The following is an 18,999-nucleotide window of genomic DNA, read 5'->3' as shown; positions in this document are numbered from 1 at the left end:
AGGAATACAACGCAATATCTTGTTAAAAGCGGAGTCTATTGTGAGTGCTTTTTTCGTCTGGAAATCTACGTTGAAGTGAAAAATCCTGGAATTAATTCATAACACATATCCTTAATTTGAATTAAACCAGCTTGTGAAAAGACGTCAAAAACGAGCATCTTACCGTCGTGTGTTATATTTGGATTACAAAAAAATCGGGTTACTGTAGGCATGTTGAACTTTAATTTGAATTTACCGGGTAATGTAAGATCTCGTTTCAACCAGAAAAATAAAGTAGTTTTTTATTTTCTTAAACTTATCTCTCCAGTTAGGTCGTCACACGAATTTCGGTTTTTTATGGAAGAAGAAATCCGCCATAATTATGTTAACGCGCTTCTTTTAACTTTGTTACTAGCTCATTTGTTCTCTGTATTTTCTTTCTTTGTTAATCGAAGTTTGTACATATCTTTCTTTGCTTAATGTCGTTTCTTTTTTCTGTTACGTTTTTCTTTTATATTTCAACAATTATTAATTTTTAAAATACTTCTTCTAACCCTGAAAGTCGTAGTTTTTCACTATCTTTTTTTGTTGAAAGTCTTAAAGAAGTTGGAGGTATTTTTCTATATAGAATTTTAATCAGTGTCACAACAGTAGTTTTATGAGCAGAAATCTTGTCAGGTCGAACTACATATAAATGTTTTTTGTAATCTGCCTGAATTGGATTAACGATCTATAATCACCATTATTTGGCTCGTAAAACTTTCACACCTTATTAATCTAATTCATCATTAATCATGCAGGTAAATGGATTTTGGACCGCTTTGATGGACTCTATGATCCACACTTTGGTATAACAAAAATATATGAGAGCTATAATTTTATTTTGAAACAAGAGAATGAATGGCAGGAACTTGCCCGTTAAGATGATTGTTCTCGGTTACCACTTTTTACAAAACTTTGAAAACTATGAGATTCTAAAAGGCTTGTCTAGGTAACAACATGTATCACCTAAAACGAGTTTTCTAGAGCAGCTCTTTCGAGTGACGATCAGTTATTCCTAAAAGAATCATTGCACCTTCGACATAATAGAATACATAAAAAAGAACCTTAAATCTATGAATGGTCTTCCTTAAATCAAGCGAAGCATGAGTTAGGGGATGAACAATGTGATGTAAGGCTGAGGAAAATTTATCAGAGACACCTCACGTACAGGAAAAAGTTGTCTCTCCTCCCAGAATCATCAATTCCCTCCAGCAGTAAGTAGTCATCATGCACATGCACAGTAACCTAATCACTCCTGTACCCATTCAGGGTGATTTTATTCTTCAAGGTAGAAGTGGTAAGTATTGTGTCACAATAGTTCCCAATGAATCATGTCATCTACAACAACATGCTTCCATATCCTAACAGCAAATCTCCGCAGAGGGTATGAACCTGTTGAAAAAAATAACCTTTGTCAGTCTTCACCTACTAGCAAATACAGCAGAAAGAGAACAAGTAAAAAGCTACTCCCGTAACAGGAAAAAAGTTACAATTTAATTTAGAGACAATCCAGGAAGATGACACTCTGAATGAAACACGTACATGTTTAGATGTCAGTCCAGATTTACCACATTCTTAACTTAATCTACATATGAAAGAAGGAAACTCGATTACAACGAAAAATATATCCAGGCAGACATTTTAACACAAAGCATAGCTTGAGTAAAAACTTTAAGACATGCATTCAATTTTAACAAAACAGTTTCCACAGAAATCTGGTTTTTAAGATACTTGACTGGCACTACTTGGCTTCTCGTCAAAATCCCAGAAATTCATTAACGATCTAATTCAGTTGATTGTGGTTTATATGCGATTACACACACGGTTGAATTCTGTATAAGTGGTTTTACTGGGGTCTTCATATTCAGTAAGAAGAAAAATATATGAAAGACCATTTGATTTCATGTTTGGAAAAGGGAGAATTATGGATGTGTCCTGAATCAATAATGGGTCAAGTAGATATGGTTCTAAATGTACAAAGAGAAATAATATTTTTGTCATCTAAAATTCTGAAATAATGGTAAAATAAAAAAAAAACTGCAACTGTAGAAATGAATTGTAATTGTGGTAAGGCCCATGGTATTTAGTACATGGTAGATTGTGACTATAAAAATGGAGTCAAGAGCTGTAGTGTTTGGAGACACAAATCTTGTGCAGATCTATGCTACGTATATTACATTAGTCAAATACCATAATGCTATGGTACAGAGGACAAATTCAATACAATTTGCATATATACATAATATGCATAAGACATTAGTGTGCATGTATTGGAAGAAATAGTATTAAGTCAAATTCATGATGAATTTCTATATACATAAATTTAGAGAACTACCATTGAGACAACATCTTTATAATTTGTAGCATAAGTTGCTGAGAACAGAAGGTGATTAGCTATTCATCAAAGCTTTAGATTTAATTATATTTGGTCTTTTAACAAATTCGTCTGCGAGAAGGACTATTTTCGGTCACTATCAAACGATGTGCACTTAAACAAATGATGGAAGTGATCCCCAAATATCTCCTGAATTACATAAATGATATTTTCTATTTTCTCTACTAATATTTTGCCGACGCCTACTTTCAATGGGAAAGTTCTAAATCTACAAAGAGTAATAATATTTTTGTCATCTAAAATTCTGAAATAATTTTCAATTCCAAAATCTTTGATGTGCAATCTATAATTCAGAGATTCAGGTGTGTTTTTCACTTTTGGGACCCAGGACTTTTGAAATTAGTCTGCATTATGTTCGTGTTGTTCGTTCCAAACAAAAGCCAACCACAATAATCCAGTATTGATTAATCTTTTTTCTCCGGAATATTCTATTGCCATATTTTTAAGAGCGAACTTAAATAAAATTGCAGGTAGCTTTTCAGATTTTCCAGTAACTAGTTTAAGCCAAACGTTAATGACCGTTGGTTTGATTTTTATTTCCATTGATATCTGCCTAGTATATGGTTCGATTTGACTTTTCTACGTTTGCCTTTTTCGCTTGTGAAAAGCTAACTCTTCTTGACAACAATATTTTTAAATAATTAAAACTATCAACCGTATTAAGAGATGCATTATTGAACATTCAAACTTTAGACATCCTGCCTTTCGAAAAAAACAACAACTTTATTTTGCTAACATTAACTTTGTTTCCACAATGTGCAGTAGTCATAAAGTGCATCAAGTTGTTTTTATAAATCGGATTCTGATTCTGATAGTAACACTATGTCGTTGGAAAATAATACGATTTTAAAAATGAGAGAGTTCCATTTCAATTTCTTCTTTTAAAAGATTCAGTCCATGAATGTTACGATTCTTCAAAAAAGTCTTCTAAATCATTGACATATATTGAAAAGAGTATAGGTGACAAGTATTCTCCTTGTCTGGTATAGCACTTAAGACAGCCTTACTTAAGTAGCAGTTCGCTTAAAAGTCATGCAGTGGGTGATTTATCGATGTCAGATGTTTTATCCAAATTGATTTTAAAACAGTTCGATATATTGGAAAAACAATAAATAAAATGAAGAAATGAAAAAAAATATTTTAACCGTTACAATAACAACGACCACTCCTTAGCAACCACCAATTAAGGGCCTAATAATCACAAAAAACAACACAATTTTAGTGTTATTTTATGTTTCTGATGGTAGAATTTTGTCAAACTACATAATTATATTAATGAAGTGTGTCTTAAAGAAAAGAATTTTCAATAAAGTACAAAGCAAACTTATTGGTGTAGATCTGGTTACCATAGCAACCAAAATTCTTAATTTTTGACATTTTGAAATATACGAAAAAAGACTTTGTTCAGACCCGTTTGTCAGCACTAGAAAGGAAATATTATCCAAATGTATGCATGGATGTGTAGCAAGTACTCTCCATTGAAACTTATGAAAAATAAAAATATGTAACTTATCTTTGTTTTTTCCTCATCTGTACCCGAATCACTACCCATAAAGTCTTTTCTTCATCTGAACGCTTTTCATACCAACACTGTCGAGACCATAACTTTTTTTGTCTTTTGATCTAGACTTCTAATATTTGGTCTGTTGGTATATCCTTTGAGGGCAGAGTCAAATCACATACAAATTTTGGCATAATACGATACATAATTTTCTCTGTGGCAATACTTTTTGGTCTTTTTACTTTGATATCTGATCTTTGGCAGTTAAGTATATCACACCAAGGCAGAGAGTAATGTTTTAGGTAGATGACCTTTGACCTTGACATCTGACCAAAGGTCAAATAACAAATAATAAAAATTATGGCATACAACAGTTTGTCTTGGCCACAACGTTTTTTTTTTTTTTTTTGTCTTTTTACCCAGATATATATTTAGTATGTACGTAAATCACGTTAAGGTAGAGTGTAATGTTCTAGATAGGAAGACTTTTGACCTTGACCTCTGACTTTACGGTTAAATGACATACAAAAGTTTGGCAAAATACCATACAAAATGTTGCCTGGGCCATAATTATTTTGTCTTATTACTTAGATATCTGATATTTGGTATGGGGCTATATTTCATTAAGGCGAGGTGACACTAGAGTGGTTGACATTTGAACTTGACCTTTGATCTCATGGACAAATAACATACCAAATTTTGACTTAGTGTTAATGAGGACGAATGTCGCAGGACTGATACTATTTTCTTTAAATTAATTTCTGTATGTTGAGAGAATTTAATTAGACCCCAGAATTATACTTCTTGTTTTTGTTGATCTTCTTTTAATATGATATCCCATTTCCATTTTTTGAACTCATGTTTAACTGAAATGCACATCTCCTTATCAAAATATCCCAGAATTACATTCTTTTGATTTCCGCTGGAATTTTGGTTCCCTTGATTCTTGTTAAAAAAAATGAACATGTAGATTCTTTTTTATAGAACATTTCAAAATTCTTTATAATTGTGATGTTTAAACATATTGTCACAATACTGTGACTTACTCAACATGGCATTTGGTGGCAGAAATTTAGATAGAACAATTTGAAATTCAATATTTATAACTATATTATAGAAATATTATAAATGGATAACTAGAGGTCAAAGAGAGACTGAATCGCTCACTTGGTTTCCATTTGCATATTAGAAAATATTGACAATGAGTCAGGCTGTAAAAATTAACTGAATAGTCAAATGCAAGAAATGCTTTTAGTAGCATTTTATGACTTGAACCAGAATTTTGCAAAGGCAACAGTTTTTGAATTAGTTTTTTAAAAACTGTCTTCCGACCCCTATGTTCCGTTTTTTTTAAGTATAAGCAGCCACAAATATTCAAGTCATTTCGATCACAAATACACGAATGAACTAATATGCTTTAATTCCATTAAATGATATTAGATGGTTTTAGAGAAGCTTTTCGAAGTTGTATATATATGTACATGTGAACAAAAATAATTGTTTCAGGAACAATACTCTTATATTAGTATACAAATCATTTCAAAAATTTTGGAATTGGTCTGTCGTATGATGTTTAGTTTTTTTTTTTTTTTTTTTTTCAAATACAAGTATCAATTCTACATTCCTGTTTTGTGTTTATAGAAACAAACCATTTTTGTACACGGTTATCATTTTTTCCCTATGATTTTCTTATCCTGCTTAAGCCCCTATATTAAATGGGCCCGTAATTGTCTAAAGCCAGAATAACCCCTGTGACTAGTTTGAAACACGCATATGGTCAAATCACAGGCTTGTGTATAGACATATACAAAAAAACATGCACGTTCTTCGGTATGTGTGATGATTAGTTTAACCAGGATAGTTGTGCATGTTTTATTTTGGATAGTTATTTGATGTAATATTAATGTGTTGGAAAATCTAGAATCTTAGTTCCCTTTTACTTTTACAAGATATCTTGTGTGATCTCTTACTTAATACTACATTACAAACTCTTTCTTTGTGGAATGAAATGAATTTTACCATTTTGAAGGAGTACTATAAATTTTGCATTTGTTGAACAGCTATATAGTATTACCAATGATTTGCTTTTTTACACAGATTCATGAGTAATAAAGTCATGTCTTACATAAATGTGACGAGAAAATTTTGTAAAAAATGGCCTTTATCTGTGGCAACATCCCTTCGGCTCCTGCGTATGGAGTGTTCATATCACAACTCATACGTTATGCCAGAGCTTGCCGAAACTACGCAGACTTTTTGTGTCGTGTTAGAACTCTAACAAATAGGCTTCTGGAACAGAGTTATGTTGCTACAAGATTGAAGTCATCACTACAGAAGTTTTATGGCCGTTATCATGAAATCGTGGATCGTTATGGTGTATCCATCAGCACCATGAAAACTGATTTATTCAACGGGTCATAGTTTTCCTTTCTTCGTTTGTCTACCCCGGACTTGACTTTTTATGAGCAACTCGGCGGGTGTTTCCAGAAAAGCAGAGGACGCTTACCCTACCAGTGCACCTGGTCCATGCTCCCAGTTTTTAGTGGAGTCCGAGTTGCTCATTTACTTTTGTTACTTTGTATGTATGATTTTGGTTACTTTATGTTCTTTGTTGTGTATGTCTGTTTTCCATGTCTGGATTGCATTCTTTTGATTACCGCTATAACCTTGGTTCCCTTGATTACTTCTTCAAGGAAGCTAAGTCGTTTCAAGTAATTAGGGGTAAGTTTGAAGTATTTATGCTGAAGATATTGGTTTAGAATTTAATGTTTGAAGATAGTTAATTAATTATGCATATCACTATTGGAATACTAAATAAAGATTGGCTTTTGCAGTCACTAGATTTTTTATATAAGTTATTACCTAAAAAGGCTGGTTAAAAAATTCAAGGTCAAGTTTTACAAACCATATATATATATATTAAGGTATTTGTATTAGCCAAAAAAAAACAAGGTGACTACAGAATGAGGCACATTGTTCTACTGGTCTTCTATTACACATCCAGATGGTGCTGTTTAATCTAATAAAGTATGTTCTTCAAAAAGAACATTTTCAATTCATTTGTCAAAGCATTTTTTAACTTTTCTACTGCAGAACCTTTTCTAAAGGACGGAAACACTCTAAGAGACAATTTGGGAATTTTATCTAAAAATCGAAAATATTCATATTGAGCTAAATGTTATTTTTAAGTAAGATATTTGAAAAACTATTTGAATATTTAGGTACAGAACTAAGTCATGTGACATCAATTCATTTGAATATTTATTATGCATATCAATAGACCATTACAAAGCACTTTCTGGCATAAATAAATTGAAGTGACACAGCGATGTTATGTAGCCTGACAACATGTATTTGTGTTTATTTTACATCAAATGTATAAGTAGCTATTACAATATTCAATCGGACGAATTAAATTTAAATAGTTATTGAATTTGCAATTTAAAACCTGATTGCAGCTTATTTAAAAATTGATTTGAGATAAAATTCTGAAAATATGTATTAGAGTTAGTATGCTTTTTTTTAACTTCAAATGTGTTATTTGTTGAAAAAATATGAACTAATCTAAAAAATTGCAGATGCTGTACTGGCTTCCCATGGTACTTCGGAAACAGCTACATTGGATGAATGATCTAAGGTCCTAAAATATGCCCCCAAAAGGAGTGGTGGTTTAAAGAATAATTGATTTGTGCATTGTGATTTTTTAAAAATCTTAGCTGTTTAAATCATATAGTAAAATATTAATAAAATAATACTTAATCGCTGTGATATTTTTATGTCAACCTCAACATCAGTGAAATCTAAATTCTGGATGTACAGTTGTTGGTGGGATAAGTTGTACTGTCTTGTCGTGTTATCAAGAAGAATACAAGAAACTATTAGCGCGTGTTGGCCATATTACAAGCAAAATATACATGTAGGTTTCTATCTCAGGTACACCAAATTTGACAACAAATATAGACCATTTTATTTCTATAAGATAATGCTAAATCAATCAGACTATATCATATATTACTGGCATATTGAAAATTTGTGGTCGAAATTGCTTTGAAACTTTCAACATTACAAGAAACATTTAAATGGTGTTTTTCTTGCTACCATAGTATACTTTAACAATGGTCAAAATACATTCAACATGAAAAAATTCAAGGTTGAGTCAACGTGGATATTGAATCTATAACTATCGTAGATTCCATGTTAAAGTTCAACTTTAATTCCACGTCAAGTTTCCACGTCATATCCACGTCAAGTTTCCACGTCATTGAATTTTCAAATCAATACCATTTTTCAACGTTGAATCAACGTGGTGAACTGACGTGATTTCAACTTTGAATCCACGTGTAGTCCGAATTTCCTCTGACCCTGGGGTCAGAATGATGTGCCATACACACAGTTGGAGATTCAGTCCTTCACGCGCTTCTTACGACTTTCATGTTGAAATCGTGTAGGTGGTGCATACCTAGTTCGTTTCGGGATTCATTTTTCTTTATGCTTATGTACGTTCTATTGGCTATTTGTCATCAAATCTCGGTAAAAAAGAAGTTTGAAAGCCTTAACCCAGGGTCAGCAGCCATTTACTTTCGATTTCCAACTTTGCGTGACGCAAGCGAGATTTGGTCGTATGCAAATAAGATTCCGTCATACACAGATGGTCACGTGAGATCAACAAACACCGCCTTCTTTGTGTGTCTAAACAAGCGTATGTGCTGGAACAACATGGAGTCGATAAGTCTGGGGCATTGGTAGATTTGGAATCAAGGTGGTAAATGTAAATGAAAGAGATCATCTTATATTTGATGGACGCAAATTTCATATTCTGAAAAAAATATGATTAGGCACATTGCATATCAGAATGATATGTTGTATATAGTGACAAGAAGAAATGTATGCAGTACAATTCGAAATCTACATGAATGTCTTGTAGATGTACATAAAATGGCAATTACAACATGTAGCATTACTAACAAATTAGTATATATTTTAATAAAAGCAAACCCACGGTGTACTGGTATCTGAACTTAGATTTTAGAGAGGACCATAGAAAAGTTGGAATTATTCAAAGTATAATAGATTCCAGAATCCTCACACTAACTGCAACTTCAACCATAGACATAAAAAAGGACATACCTGTTGTATTGGAGCTAAGTGAGGCATTAATGTGTCATTTTTATCAAACAATTAAAAGTTATATATACATGTACATGTACATTTGTATATCTGCAAATTGAAACAGCTAATATTTGTGTTGGCTCTCAAATCCTAAAATCACATTTTTGTTGGTGCAGACTGATGTTTTTTTGCATTGATGCACAAAAATGATTTGTAAAATGGACCTTGTCTTATGTTTTATTATTCTGTCTTTGTTCAATCTCTGAAGCATCAACCATTTTATTAGCAAGGGAAGAGTGATCTTTTAAAAATGTTCCAAATTCCTAAAAGGAATATTTTACTCCTCCATTGAAAAGTAGAATAATAATGATTCTATGTTTCCCTAATTACTAAACAAGGCATTTTTTTTTTCAACATGAAATATTGATTTCAGATGCTACTGAATTAAAACTAAATATTTGTGCTTGTCCAACATAAATTTCTGATCTTACATCAAATCCCTGCCCCCTAAATCCTACAAGAATATTGCCACTGGAAGATGTAACTAAGTTTACTAGTGTATAAACATGTTTTATTTATGATGCATGCACATAGTAATAGAGAAAAGTGCAACATTTTGTCTAAACATGTAGGTACTCAAGATAATTCCAAATAAAATTTAAATAAACTAATGTGAATGTTACAACTTTCACCATAACATACATAGGTGAAGAAAACTCCTCAGTAATTAAACAAATTGAAAGAAAATGTGAATCCCTCCAATACAAGAATGTGTCCAAGTCAAAATAAAAAGCTTTGCCAAATGCAACATGATACAACCACAGACAATTAAACTCTGCAAGTGTGGACACAATATTAGTTATTGACACACTTAACATAGAGACTTGCAGTTCATTATGGACACCACAAATCTTTTGGACACAATATTGCACATTTTGAAATTCAATATAAGTATAAAGGTCTGCTTTAGAGTGCATTCATGGATCACTCTGTACTTCATTATCTCAAAAAATAGGGTTAATTTGGTAGGCATACTTCTTAAAGCTCTTGCATTTAGGCTTTAATTTCAAATGGCATCCATTGGAAAAAAGTTCCAAAATTGCACCTATTAACTCAAAAACCGTATGAAATATCTGAAATCTGATTGAAACATGTAGGCATGAACTTTCATAAGGAATGTTATAAACAAAAACTTGAAAATGCACCAAAAATTTTAAAAAAAATATTTATTAGGGCATGGCTTCTTTTATAATTTGTAAACTGTAAAAGATATTTGAAATCTAATTGAAAAATGCAGGCAAGGATTTTGATGTAACATCTACAAATTGTTTTCAAAACCAAACCAGAAACAAACAAGTATTTTTCCCCTCTATTTCTTGAATCAAGGGGAAAAATACTTTTTTTAGGGCCCCTTATTCTTACTTGGCTTAAGTCACAACTCCAACAATCAAAGCAAGTCTGTTTATTGTGGTATAGAATATTGTGAAGCAATATCATAGGCATTGCTACACTTTTATTAGAGTTGTATTGTTAAATCCAATGCACTTATTGTTTTAGGACCAATTCATTTCCCATATTCTAACACCAAAAAATCTATACCAACCTTCCTGTTGTAGTTTTCAACCTTGTTTCAAACTTTATAAAGATTAACCAACTAATACTAAAATTTTCACAAAAACCAAGTGTCTCCAGATGACCACAACAAATCCAAACCAATATAGGAGTGAACAATTTTTGGGGGTTGTATAAATATTTGAGATAATTTGACTCAGACCTGTGAATCATGTAGATATCTTTTTATTCTGACCAAAGAGTATAATTTGGAATTTATGTCCTCATCTATGGTAAGTTATTAGGACATGTATTCAACAGAACCGCACTGGTATTCAGTTGTAATAATCAACCATACATTCATATGATGTAGTACATAAATGTATTACTGATAGATATGACTGGACATAATGAAACAAAAAAGTTTAAATATTCTATATATAAATCCATGCAGAGATGTTTGGCAGTGAAAGAAAAAAATTCACAAGTATAATATAATTGGGTTCCTTAAGCCCTCTCTTCCCCATAGAATCTAAACCAAAACAAACAACAAAACAAACAACAAAAAAACAAAACAAAAACAAAAACAAAAACAAAAAAAAAACACACAAAAAACAAAACAAACAAAAAAAAACAAAAAACGAAAACTCAAAAAAAACACACAAAAAACAAGAAACAGGTATACAGACATCCAATTCATCACAAGTTACACTGCCAGTTAAAATCTCACATTGAAATAACATTATGTTAAACTTCAATATATTAAGAATCTAAGTGATTGAAGATTAAAAATAAGTGCAAAACATATTTATATACTGCTATTTAAAAATATGAAGCAATTTAAAATCCCGCAGAAAATATTTATGATTGCCCTCTGCCCACCAACCCCCCAAACACACACCTCCCAATGCATGTCCAATAAATATTTTAATAACCTGCTCGAAAATTGAGTTTAGACAATTAAATTAGGGTATTCTAAGGATGGGGTGCCACATTTAATATTTTACACATCTAAAAAATTCACAGTTCAACCGAACGTATTGCAGCAGGATCACGAAGCTATTGTAAATTGATTTCACGTGACCATCTGTGTATGACGGAATCTCATTTGCATACGACCAAATCTCGCTGGCGTCACGCAAGTAAATGGCTGCTGACCCTGGGTTAAGGCTTTCAAACTTCTTTTTACCGATGACAAATAGCCCATAAAACTTACATCAGCATAAAGAAAAATGAATCCCAAATCGAACTAGATATGCACCACCTACACGATTTCGAAATTCGGACTAATCCACGTGGTGTGCCCGCTGGGTGTATATTAATTTTATAGGTCTAGTTATGTCGATAAATAAATATGTTTCACTTTAAATATGATGACTTTTCGTTCAGAATTGTCAACTTCCCTTTCATCTGTGGCAAAATCCTTTCGGCTCCTGCGTATGGAGTGTTCATATCACAACTCATACGTTATGCCAGAGCTTGCCGAAACTACGCAGACTTTTTGTATCGCGCTAGAACTCTAACAAATAGGCTTCTGGAACAGGGTTATGTTGCTACAAGATTGAAGTCATCACTACAGAAGTTTTATGGTCGTCATCATGAAATCGTGGATCGTTATAGTGTATCCATCAGAACCATGAAAACTTATTTATTCAACGGGTCATAGTTTTCCTTCCCTCGTTTGTTTACCCCGGACTTGACTTTTTATGAGCAACTAGGCGGGTGTTTCCAGAAAAGCAGAGGACGCTTACCTTACCAGTGCACCTGGTCCATGCTCCCAGTTTTTAGTGGAGTGCGAGTTGCTCATTTACTTTTGTTACTTTGTATGTATGATTTTAGTTACTTTATGTTCTTTGTTGTGTATGTCTGTTTTCCATGTCTGGTCTTTGTCCCTGGATTACATTCTTTTGATTACCGCTATAACCTTGGTTCCCTTGTTTACTCTTTCACCCCGAAAGTTCGTCCTGTCAAGATTTTGGATTTATCTCTAAATTATTTTCAAATATCTATACATGAAAATGACTAGAACAGTTAAAAGCTTTAAGAATCCGATAAATATTTTTTACAGACTTAAGTAAATTTCAAATATTTTATGTTTTGTTTCCATATCCCCGTTAAAAACTGCACAAATAACGTGAAAGAAAGAGTTCGTCCTGTCAAGATATTTCCCCTTTAACTTTGTCAAATTTAAATATTTTGATATCAAAATATACCGTTTAATACAGGCTTTACGAATATGTAAAACTTTTTTGACAGCCATTTATCACTTAGAGAAAACTTAACATTGTTTGTTCCCACATCTGATAGCAAGTTAAAACTTTTCTGTAGAAAAAAGTTAGTTCCGTGAGATTTTGAATTGATTTCTGAACATGTTTCAAAAACATATACACCGTACAACAAAATATACCAAAAAGTTTAAGCTTTAAGAATAAGTTAAGGATTTGTGACAAAAATGAATTAAAATCCAAATATTTGATGTTTTCTTACCGTACCCCCGTAAAAAAAAACGACACAAATCATGTATCAGAACAAGTCCGTCCTGTCAAGATTGTACCACTTTAACAGGCTCAAATGAAGTAATTGTTACATCAAAATGTACCTATGAGTATAAGCTTGAAAAATAAGTAAACATTATTTGACTTAAATGACACATTTTATGAATAATGAACTTTATTCAACATGTCCCCCTTTTCATCGCAATTATTTTGTCAGCAAAAGTTCGTCCTGTCAAAATTTTCGCTTTATTATTCGATATTAAAAAATACTTTTAATCATTTAAAAGCACATTTACTCTTCTTTAGAAATCCTTTCAATTTTTTGAATGTCATTAAGGTTCCGCTAAAGGAAAACAAACCAAAAACTGAAAGTTCAATATTTTATTAGTGTATGCCATAATAACATCATATCATATACCAAAATGTTCCTCCCATTTAGCACAAGCTTTCTAAGCCATTTAAAAACATTTTTCCGTTACTGTAATTCTTGAATCTTGCATATAAAGGTGCCAGACTGCCATTAAATACACATCTTTTGTAAGTCCATATTTACCTATAAAATGTAAACAACAATATTTAACAAACATGTATCTAGTGCAAATTACCCTTTTTAACCGATTCTAAATCTTAAAACTATAATTGTTACAAGTAAATTACTCAAAATGAATTTAAATGAAAGCCATTTATATTGGGACTACTTTCATTTCTATTTAAAGCTACTTTCACTTTCTCTTTAGTGAGAACAATATGGAAAGCCATTTGGATCTAATTCAATGTGTTAGGATTATATAATAGAAATAAAATTAACCAATTAAAGCACCTACAACAATGTTTAAGAAAAAAAAACGATAGAGCTTTGCAAGTTAAAATAAGTTTGTTGAAATGATAATGTACATGTGTATATACATGTATGTGAAAAATATACACATTACCTTAAACAAATTTCTTTTTGCAACCCTTAAAATAAGGACAATGTTGTTGATATGATTATCAAACTTTTCAGGGTAAATAAGGAATTGGGATTTCAGTTTAATATTGTAAGATTTTTCATTCAATATGCCATTTTGGGGCAGAATAAGGTGTTAATTTCAAAATTGGCCCCTGAGAGATGATTGAATCAAACAACCATGGTGAGCATGGCAACATTTACCCCATGAGCACACATTTTTACTCTTTAGAAATATTCAATTCTAATACCTATATAGAATTAACCCTCCTTTTATGCTCAACTGTAGAATCAATTATATTAAATTTGTATTGCTGCCAGCTACAAATTTGAAGGTAAACTCGAATAAAATGCTTTGCAGGGTGCAGCTTGATATGACTGCAGAGATTGAACCCTGAACATTTGGAAAACACCCTGAAAAACAGTATGGACACATCATTTACACCTGACACAGCTACAAAATTTGATTACGATTAGATATTTGACACAAGATAAAAATTTTACCAGAACCAATTTAGTCACTTTTTTTGCCATTCTTTCAAAATGGTTCTAGTAAAAACCTGTAAAAATCAATCCCAAATTTCCTGTGGAAAAATGGCATCTTGTGGTACAATTTAAAGTGATCCATTTCTTTTCACTCAAGTTATTGTCCAGAAATAATAAAAGAAACTGTTTTTCATGGCCCAATAGTGACTCCTTATTCTTACTCGGCTCAAGTCACAACCCCAAGAATTAGTCCCACTCTTCCTTTGGTGGTACATTGTACATGTATATTACCATGAAATACAATTTCAAAGAGATTCATTCTCTAATAGTCAAGATATTGTTTGGACATCAAGAAAATACATGTTTCTGGTCCCTAATTTCTGAAAAGTTCAAATCTTTACCCCCCAAAACAAATCCAAGTCTGACCATTTTATAGAATATTAAGGAACAATATCATAGACATTCCTATGCTTGTACTGGAGTTATGAAGTTGAATTCTATCAAATGCTTTTCTATGCCCCTTTTAGGCCCCTGATTCTAAAACGGTTGGGCTATAAACCCCAAAATCAATACAACCTTCCTTTTGGAGTTTGTAACCTTGTAACGTTAAAAGATTTTATAAATACCAACCAGTACTCCAATTATGGCACAAAAAAACAAGTGTCTACAGACAACGACAACACCCACATACCGATACATGACCGCAAATAAAAAGTAGCCCCCCCCCCCCTTTGCCTTCACTTTTCTTTGAACAATTTTAAATTAATCTTATTCAAGCTTTTCTTGCTACTTATCATTTACTAAAGAAATCGATTCAAAATATAGAGGCCCCATCGAGACGACAAGCCTAAATTGTTAATTATTTAATACTGGAGTCCCCTCTTAAAAAAGTTAACCCCTTAGACCATTTTCTATGAAAATCCATCCTATCTAAGATTAATTGGTACTTACAAATCATTTTAAAACAATGTGTCAGAGGTCAATATGTCAATTGAACTTACACTCTGTAACTGTAAAATGTATACATGAAATACCTAAAATAAGGTCTACATCTTAATCTATCTCCATCTACATATCTTGGTACTAAATGTGTTGTATTTGTATGGATCTATCACTTTTTCCATAGAACAACCTGAAAAATAAAAGTATACATATTTTTTTTCAAAACTGACTATGTACATGTACATATACTTGTCAGAAGGGTCTTTTAATCCAGGGACAGCTGGAAAAACATTACATTTATCAAATGTTACAGACCTAGAGATTTTGAAAAGATAGGGTTACAGTGTCATTAAAAAAAGTGGTTTCTAGTCTGTTATTTACTAATTTTACAGTACATTAAGCACACATGTAACAAAATTTTCCAATGAAAATGTGTTTCCACCACCAGAACCCTCCCATGGACCCCCTACTAGTTCATCTAGTTTCTTCTTGTTTGCCATTTTGTTTTAGCCGAAGGGGACTTTACATTTGCATTCCATCTGTCTGTCCAGCCAGAAGAAAAGTTTTCCGCACTTTTTCTAAACACTTGCAGATATTGAGCCGAGTTTAGTATCTGAGTCAACCTTGATTAGTTACAGATCTAATTAACATTTCGTTTTTCCTTGGCTGATTATTGTCCAAGTTATGGCCCTTGAACATTGAAAAAATTACTGAAATTTAAATTTTCTGCGCTGTTTTGTTTTATTAAATGCTTGCAGATATTGAGCTGATTTTTGGTATGTGAGTCTACCCTGATGAGTTACAGATCAAGTATGGTTTTTGTTCGGCTTCACTTATTTTTGTCAGAGTTATTGCCCTTGAATTTACCGATATTTAAGTTTTCGACACTTTTTTTTTTAAACGCTTGCAGATATTGAGCTGATTTTTGGTAAGAGAGCCTACCTTGATGAGTTTAAAATCTAGTTAACATTTCGTTCTGCTTTGCTGATTTTTTTCCAAAGTTACCAACTATCAGTTTTACTCACTACCAAAATTTCAGTTTTACATGCTCTTTTCTAAAGAAAACCTTTTAATATTATCTTAATGTGACAAAATTTAATACAACAAACGATTGGATAATTATTCATTTATATTGGTATGGAATTTGAAACCTAATCTGTCCAATTATCCGTGCATTACATTTTGCAAATCTGCATCTTTTAAATGGATTTTAACATCTTTTTTTCTTTGTCCATATCCCTTCTTCTGTTCATACTCTATGTCATTTCTTCAGTTTGTCATTTATACTCGATGGTTCAAGATAGTATTTGGATCAGTGATATTAACAGACAATCATACTTTAGTTTTAAATATTATTTATTTATTCATAACATTTACTCCATTATAATGGGTTTGAGTCGCTATTACATTTATTTTTTTGGATGGGCCCAGTTGGTCTTTTGAAAAGTATCAAGTATAATTCTTTTACATGTATATCTTTTTTATCATTACCATAGTAAGAGTTGTCTCAACAACAGTATGTTTGTCCATGGAACAAGATTTCCAATATTTCTTCTAAAAAAGAAGGAAAATAAAAATATACTTCCTTTACTGTTCCACTGTTGCTGTTGTCAAGAACCTAACCCGCCTCCGAAAAAAAATATTTTATAATTTAATATTATATAATCAAAATTGAAGCATAGCTGTTCTAAGATAGGAAAGGCAATCATTTTCTTGTTTGGAATTTATTGCTGTCATCTGAATTTTGTTTTCGTAGAAAATTGTAAGATTTCCGATATCTGTACAGATTGATCTGACAGGTCAAAACTGAAATGGATGTTGCTAGAAATGCCCTTAAGGGATAAAACATGTAAATTATTGCGAAGTGCTATAAAGTTATTGACCATTTTGAGAGCAAGGGGAAAGGGGTATGCTCATGGGGTTGGAATTTTGGGGGAAAATTGTTCCAAGTTATTCATTTATTAAAAACAAACTCCCTATTAATTAAAAAGACAGATTTTCATATAAAAAATGATTTTGCTTGCTGCCTAAATATAAACAAAAATATTGCATTTGTGAAGCAAAAAATTTCATCTGGGTTGACACTCCCTCTTTGTAATGCCATTATTTTTATGACTATGAGACTCGCACAGATAGTACATGTATGGTAAAGATCAGGGCGCTCACTGATTTAGGCAATGCCTACCCCATATTATTCTATAATGGATAGAAAAAGAAAGCACTATTTAAGGGATCCCCTAAACAGGAGTTTTAGCCTAATTTGTAGTGTTTTGCTAAAGACAGGACAGCATGTAAGAAAATGCCCTCCATATATTATGTGTCCATACGACAAATATCGAGATAATCATAAAAAATACTTTTTAATCGTTTAATAGTAAAATTTTATACATATTTACGACTGAAACCTTAACAGTTCAGTTAAAAAAATGTTTAATTAAAGTAAATAAGTTGCCACAAAAGGCGTGGTAAATATGGCCGATGATGGGGCATGAAACCATTTGAATATTTAAATGATCGAGAATGGTTGAATTTTCGCAACTGATTGCGTTGACAACCTGACGAAAAGTTTAAATAAAAGTCGATTGTATATAAAAAGTAGATAAATACCCGCATATTCTCACCAATTGTAAATAATCAAACATTCTGTCTCTGTGTTTACATCCTTGGCGTCACCGAATAGCAGCTCACATGTAACCGGATGTCATACGTCGTAAAATAAACCGACAACGAAACGTTGTACAGTGTAGTATAAATACACGTGACAGTAAATAAGATGAATATTTTTTTCCATTTCAGAGCATGTTCAAAATTTAGAAGGGTAATCTTAACTTCATTGTAAAATTAAAAATAGTTAATACATTTTAGAGCGTAGAAATACATCAATCTACTTTCGATGTGGACAGATCTAGTTGTGCAGGATGCAAACAGCAGTTTCTAATGAAAACGACTATCATCGTAAATACTTTTTAGTTACAGTTATGCAAACATATGTTTTGGGTGAAATGTCGGCACTGACCAGATCGTTCCTGTATCACCCGAGATTTTAGATTGTTTTTACACTCTTCGCCCACCAAGATTTAGAAAATGGCGGCTTTTGCCATGCTGACTTGAAAGTGAAAGTAACCATGAAGACCGTGAAATACAGAAATTCGTTACATGTAAGGGGTAACTTGCACTAGATAAAGGTAACAATTTGGTATTATTTAAATGTGTACTGTAGTGACCTCACTTTTTTTAAAATTCTCAAAATAACTACATGTTTTTCTATAATTACACTATTTGTGATAAGTGGCATATCAACATAACATTAAAATATGAAGATAGTAACAAATTAACTTCTTGGCCAAGTTTCAAGTCTTTTCATGGTGTAATAACGAAGAAATTAACAACTGACATTTTCCTATAGCGGAACCTTAAATAAAACAAAAGTTATACCCAAATATGTATCGGAAAATGCCTGTCCTGTTTTTATTCCAACCGCTCGATCTTCCGGTGAAAAATCGCTCATGAGTAACATGTTTATTCTCCGTTCGTCATATGTTAGTGCGTTCTT

General features: G+C 32.1%; 1 long non-coding RNA gene across 2 annotated transcripts; it reads right to left on the bottom strand.

Annotated features, from left to right (window-relative positions):
- Positions 1 to 1,288: 1,288 nt before the first annotated feature.
- On the bottom strand, positions 1,289 to 18,124 carry LOC148599433 (uncharacterized). 2 transcript variants are annotated; one of them, XR_015918152.1, is made up of 3 exons: positions 18,054 to 18,124; positions 15,539 to 15,636; positions 1,289 to 1,413 (listed from the first exon to the last, which is right to left on the bottom strand). It is a non-coding gene; the product is annotated as an uncharacterized LOC148599433 (long non-coding RNA). The 2 variants fall into 2 exon arrangements; XR_015918153.1 differs by lacking the exon at positions 1,289 to 1,413 and adding an exon at positions 13,439 to 13,625.
- Between the last annotated feature and the right edge of the window lie 875 nt (positions 18,125 to 18,999).

This window comes from Perna viridis, chromosome 13 (genome assembly GCF_037379345.1).
Source record: "Perna viridis isolate PV_CMFRI_1.1 ecotype Kerala chromosome 13, ASM3737934v1, whole genome shotgun sequence".
Taxonomy (NCBI): Eukaryota; Metazoa; Mollusca; class Bivalvia; order Mytilida; family Mytilidae; genus Perna; species Perna viridis.
Note: the sequence above shows the minus strand (reverse complement) of the source record. Positions and strands in the feature narration are given on the sequence as shown.